Here is a 6,965-nt window from a genome sequence, read left to right on the forward strand (position 1 = left end):
ATGAAGAAACAGACAAAGGATTAATCTCAAAAATATACAAGCAACTCCTGCAGCTCAATTCCAGAAAAATAAATGACCCAATCAAAAAATGGGCCAAAGAACTAAACAGACATTTCTCCAAAGAAGACATACAGATGGCTAACAAACACATGAAAAGATGCTCAACATCACTCATTATTAGAGAAATGCAAATCAAAACCACAATGAGGTACCATTACACGCCAGTCAGGATGGCCGCTATCCAAAAGTCTACAAGCAATAAATGCTGGAGAGGGTGTGGAGAAAAGGGAACCCTCTTACACTGTTGGTGGGAATGCAAACTAGTACAGCCGCTATGGAAAACAGTGTGGAGATTTCTTAAAAAACTGGACATAGAACTGCCATATGACCCAGCAATCCCACTTCTGGGCATACACACTGAGGAAACCAGATCTGAAAGAGACACGTGCACCCCAATGTTCATCGCAGCACTGTTTATAATAGCCAGGACATGGAAGCAACCTAGATGCCCATCAGCAGATGAATGGATAAGGACGCTGTGGTACATATACACCATGGAATATTACTCAGCCATTAAAAAGAATTCATTTGAACCAGTCCTAATGAGATGGATGAAGCTGGAGCCCATTATACAGAGTGAAGTAAGCCAGAAAGATAAAGAACATTACAGCATACTGACACATGTATATGGAATTTAGAAAGGTGATAACGATAACCCTATATGCAGAACAGAAAAAGAGACACAGAAATACAGAACAGACTTTTGAACTTTGTGGGAGAATGTGAGGGTGGGATATTTCAAAAGAACAGCATGTATACTATCTATGGTGAAACAGATCACCAGCCCAGGTGGGATGCACGAGACAAGTGCTCCGGCCTGGTGTACTGGGAAGACCCAGAGGAATCGGGTGGAGAGGGAGGTGGGAGGGGGGATCGGGATTGGGAATACATGTAAATCCATGGCTGATTCATATCAATGTATGACAAAACCCACTGGAAAAAAATAATAACAATAATAATAAAAATTAAAAAAAAAAAAAAAATGGTATAGCCAGATTCCCATGTATGGGATAGGCAATTCATTGTTTCAAGTATATGAAAACTTATACCTAGATTCACATATACTAAACATAGAAAATTCTTTACATTATAGGTATTATAATCTTCACCCAGATTCTGTGCTGAGGTTTTCACAAGTGACACAAAGAATCTTCTATTTGATATCCTCTATTTGAGAGTCTGCACCCAGATTTGCATATGTAAGCAAGATTCTATTATGTGACATATAGGAAATTCCACATTTCATACATATAATCAGCACTTCGATTTTCACATTTGGCATATATAAATTTTCATATTTCTTAAAGTTCAGTTCAGTTCAGTTGCTGAATCCTGTCTGACTGTGCGACCCCATGAACCGCAGCATGCCAGGCCTCTCTGTCCATCACCAACTCCCGGAGTCCATCCAAACCCACTTCCGTTGTGTCGGTGATGCCATCCAACCATCTCATTCCCCTGTCATCCATTTCTCCTCCTACCTTCAATCTTTCCCAGCATCAGGGTCTTTTCAAATGAGTCAGCTCTCCTCATCAGGTGGCCAAAGTACTGGAGTTTCAGCCTCAACAATCAGTCCCTTCAGTGAAAACCCAGGACTGGTCTCCTTTAGGATGGACTGGCTGGATCTCCTTGTAGCCCAAGTGACTCTCAAGGGTCTTCTTCAACACCACAGTTCAAAGCCATCAATTCTTTGGTACTCAGCTATATATATATCTGCATGCAAATTTCATATATGGCATAGAGAATATCTCATAACCTACACATAAAAATTTAGGTCAAATTCTCATATGGGACATAGATAATATTCCTTCGGTTATATATGTGAAATATGCACCCTGGTTTTCATATTCCATCTCATATATACATATATACATACACACACACACACACACACACACATATATATATATATATATATAATCTTCATCCAGATCCCATATGTGGCATACAATGTTCCATATTTCATATAAATATAATGTATGCAGAAATACTCATATTTCAAATGCAGGCAAGTATATATTTCACACAAATGAAAATCTGCCATCATATTACCATATATAACTTAGAGGCGTTTTCCTATTTCATATATGAAAAGATACACTAGGTGCCTCTCATAGGTGACATAAGGAAAATTCCCTATTTTGTATGTATGAAAATATGTCCCTAGTTTCTCACATTGACAGGAGGAAAATCTATAATATTAAAATTTACATCCAGATTCTCAATTGCTAAAGTGGTAAAATTCCATATTTCATATACCTTAATGTCTGCTGTAGATTATTTTATATGACACAGAAGAAATTCCATATTTTTATATAGGATAATTTGCACAATGATACTCATATTTGATTTAGGGAGAATTTGATATTTCATATATGTGAAAATCAGTGCCCAGATTTTCATATGCTACCTAGAGTAAAGGGAATATTTCAAATATTTGAAAAACTCTGTCATATTCTTGTATGTGAGACACGAAAACTCCAAATGTTAAGTAAGAAATTTGTGCATAAAGATTGTCAAATGTAACACTGTGAAAATTACATCTTTTCACTTAAATAAAAATCTACATATGTATTTGCATATGTAACAGAGAAGACCTCATATATCATATATTAAAATCTATACTAAAGTTGTCATAAATGTCATAGAGAAAAATCCATACATTATTATGTGATTATCAGTGGCCCATATTATGTTTGTGACATAGAGAAAATTCCATATGACTTGCATGTAAAAATCTGTGTTCAGATTTCCATTCGTGACGTGGAGGAAATTCTCTATTTCATAAGCATTAACATGTAGACTGATTCTTTATATGCCGTCAGGAAAACTGATACCAACCTAGACACTATATTTAAAAGCAGACACTCCTTTGCCAACAAAGGTCTGGATAGTCAAGGCTAATGGTTTTTCCAGTAGTTATGTATGGATGTGAGAGTTGACAACTGTCGACTCTAAAGTAAGCTGTAAAGAAAGCAGAGCACTGAAGAATTGATGCTTTTGAACTGTGGTGTTGGAGAAGACTCTTGTGAGTCCCTTGGACTGAAGGGATTGAAGGCAGGAGGAGAAGGGGAACGACAGAGGATGAGATGGTTGGATGGCATGACCGACTCAATGGACATGAGTTTGGGTCAACTCTGGGAGTTGGTGATGGACGGGGAGGCCTAGGTGCTGCAGGCCATGCGGTTGCAAAGAATCGGACATGTCTGAGTGACTGGACTGAACTGATTCACGTATATTAAATATGAACTTTTCATATTTTAGTAAAATCAGGGTTAAGGTTGTCATTATATGAAATATATAGTTTTATCTATAATGATTACAAGAATCATGGTGCAGATTTTCATTTTACATGGTGATTTTTCTGTGTCAGCTATAAGAATATGATGTTTATTTTATATATAAGCATCTGAGTGTTTATTTTAAGACATGTGAAATATGAAAATTTATATATGTTATATATGTGAACCCAAGTGCAAAATATTATACTATAAAATATGGACTATCCCATAGATGATAGAGAAAAGAATCTGGTTAAAGATTTGCATATACAAGAAATTTAGAATGCTATCTATATCAGATGAGCATCTGGAATCAGATATTTGGGTGTATGAAACAATGGAATTTTCTTTTTGTCACATAAAAATCACAACACAAATTTTAAGATATATTAAATACTAAATTTCTATATGTGAGATATTAGAACATGGGTGCAGCATTTTAAATATATTTAGTAGGGCATTAGAGTTTCCCTGGAGAGTCCCTTCGACTGCAAGGAGATCCAGCCAGTCCATCCCAAAGGAGATAAGTCCTGGGTGTTCATTGGAAGGACTGATGCTGAAGCTGAAACTCCAATACTTTGGCCACCTCATGCGAAGAGTTAACTCACTGGAAAAGACCCTGCTGCTGGGAGGGACTGGGGGCAGAGGGTGAGATGGCTGGATGGCATCACCGACTCAATGGACATGAGTTTGGGTAATCTCCAGAAGTTGGTGACGGACAGAGATGCCTGGCGTGCTGAGAATCGCGGGGTCACAAAGAGTTGGACATGACTGAGCAACTGAACTGAATTGAGGGTTTCCCTAATAGCCCAGTTGTTAAAGAACCTGCCTGCAATGCAGGAGGTTGGAGTTCAATTCCTGGGTAGTGAAGATCCCCTGGAGAAGGGAAAGGCTACCCAGTCCAGCATTCTGGCTGACAGAATTCCATGGACTCTATGACCTACGGGGTAGCAAAGAGCCAGACACAACTGAGCAACTTTCACTTCACTTAGAACATCAATTGATGTTAACTGGGAAGGTTTACTTTAGACTCTCAATTTTCACTCATTGATCTTTGTTTATCCTCTTGCTAATACAACACTGTCCTGATTATTGTCCTGATCACCTGTGATCAGTCGTATGTATCAGTCACATGTGATACGCTGCTGCTGCTGCTAAGTCGCCTCAGTCGTGTCTGACTCTGTGCGACACCATAGACGGCAGCCCAGCAGGCTGGTCTGTCCCTGGAGTTCTCCAGGCAAGAATGCTGGGGTGGGGCTCCATTTCCTTCTCCAATGCATGTGTGCATGCTATATTGCTTCAGTCGTGTCTGACTCTCTGCGACCCTATGGACAGCAGCCCACCAGGCTTCTCTGTCCGCAGGATTCTCTAGGCAAGAATCCTGGAGTGGGTTGCCCTTTCCTTCTCCAATTCATGTGTGCATGCTAGGTCGCTTCAGTCGTGTCCGAGACTGTGTGACACTATGGACAGCAGCCCACCAGGCTCCTCTGTCCACAGGATTCTCTAGGCAAGAACACTGGGTTGGGTTGCCATTTCCTTCTCCACACATATGATATATATGGATACAAATTTTTATACATGTGTAATAAGGAATTTCCCTTCTCTCAGACACTTAAAATTGGCTAAGATTTTAATATAACATACAAAACATGCAATTTCACTGTATTCCCAATGAAAATCTCAGCTCATATTTTTATATACAGTTTAATGCATAATTTTCTCTCATACACAAAAATATATATTATTATCCACCCACATTTATCTTATCTGAGCTTCTGGGGTGGTTCAGCTGGTAAAGAAACCACTGGCAATACAGGAAACCTCCATTTGATCCCTGGGTCAGGAAGATCCCCTGGAGAAGGGAATGGAGATTTGCTCTAGTGTTCCTGCCTGGAGAGTCCAAAGGGCAGAGGAACTTGGCAGGTCATGGGGTCGCAAAGAATAGGACATGACTGAGTGACTGAACAATATTTTATCCAAAATTTGCACAGCTTATGGCAGTGAAACGTCAAGATGATAGTATAATAATGACACTGTCTTGGCAGGAAAATATAATTGCACACTTTAATATATATGAGATATAAGTTTTTCTCCAAGACACATATTGAAATCTGAACACAGATATTTACCTGTATGAAATATGGAATTTTGTTCTTGACCCGTATGAGTTTTGGGTTCAGATTCATGTATATGAAATATGGAATTTTCTATGTCAAATGTGAGAAATGCTGTATATTTTCATATATATGTATATAAATGATACATGTATACATATAATAAATACATGTATATTTCCACATAGAGAAAATATAAAATTTCTCGATGTCATATTGAATACTGTGTCCTCATTTTCATATGCATGAAATATGTAATCTTATACATGTTAAATATGTGTATCTGGGTGCAGATTTCCATATATAGGATATGTGAAGATTTCTCTCTGTTATACAGGAGAATCTGGATGGAGATTACATATTATAGTCTATATAAGATATAGAATATTCTCTATATCATTTATGATAATTTGGATGCATATATGTCTATATATATTTGAAAAATGGAATTTTCTTTGTGTCACATATCAAAATCTAGTTACAGATTTTTAATTATATTAAATATGATATATACCTGATATCTGAAACAGCGTTTTGTTTTTATTTTTTTTATTTTGTTTATTGTGAGTTGTTTCTCAGTCAGTCATGTCTGACTCTTTGTGACCCCATGTACTGCCACACTCCAGGCTTCCCTGTCTTTCACTATCTCCCTAGTGTGCTCAGACTCTTTTTCATTAAGTCAGTGATGCCATCCAATCATCTCATCCTGTCATCCCCTTCTCCTGCCCTCAGTCTTTCGCAGCATCAGAGTCTTTTCCAATGAGTCAGTTCTTCACATGAGGTGGCCAAAGTATTAGAACTTTAGCTTCAATCCTTCCAAAGAACATTCAGAAGAGTAGTGGTAGCTCATTGTTTTAATTTTCATTTCCCTAATTACATGATGTGGAGTATCTCTTTATATGTGTTTTTGCCACCTGTAGTTCTTTGGTGCGGTGTCTGTCTAGCTCTTAGGTTCATTTTTTAGATTTAATTGCTTGTTTTCTTGTTGAGTTTTGAGAGTTCTTTGTATGTTTTGGATAATAGTCCATTATCAGGCTGTCTTTTGCAAATATTTTCTCCCAATTTATCGCTTATCTTCTCATCTTCTTACAGATTTGTAACAAGAAATCACTTTTTTTTTAAATGAGTCACTTTAAAGAGAAATATTTAGGAAATGATAGTCAAAACAGTTAGAATGCAACAAAACAAAAGAAACTATAGCCAAGGGACTCAGATTTGGTTATTACCAATGATACACAAAGAGCCTGGTACACAGTTTTGCTCCCAAGCTTCGATACCTGGCAATTATTATGCCTATTTTACCATTTGAACAGTATTGGCAGCTATTGCTGATTTTCTTGTTACTATAACTATGGCATATTACTTTGGCTAATACTATTATTATTGTTAATATTTGTAATGTATTATTTTGATGAACCTCAGTATTGCTTGTATCTCACTTGTTTCTCTGTGTGACCTATGGTTATCTAGGTGTAGATTTTCATATATATATGTGACACAAGTTTTTCTAACT

The sequence above is a fragment of the Dama dama genome, unplaced genomic scaffold, assembly GCF_033118175.1.
Source record: "Dama dama isolate Ldn47 unplaced genomic scaffold, ASM3311817v1 ptg000209l, whole genome shotgun sequence".
Classification (NCBI taxonomy): Eukaryota; Metazoa; Chordata; class Mammalia; order Artiodactyla; family Cervidae; genus Dama; species Dama dama.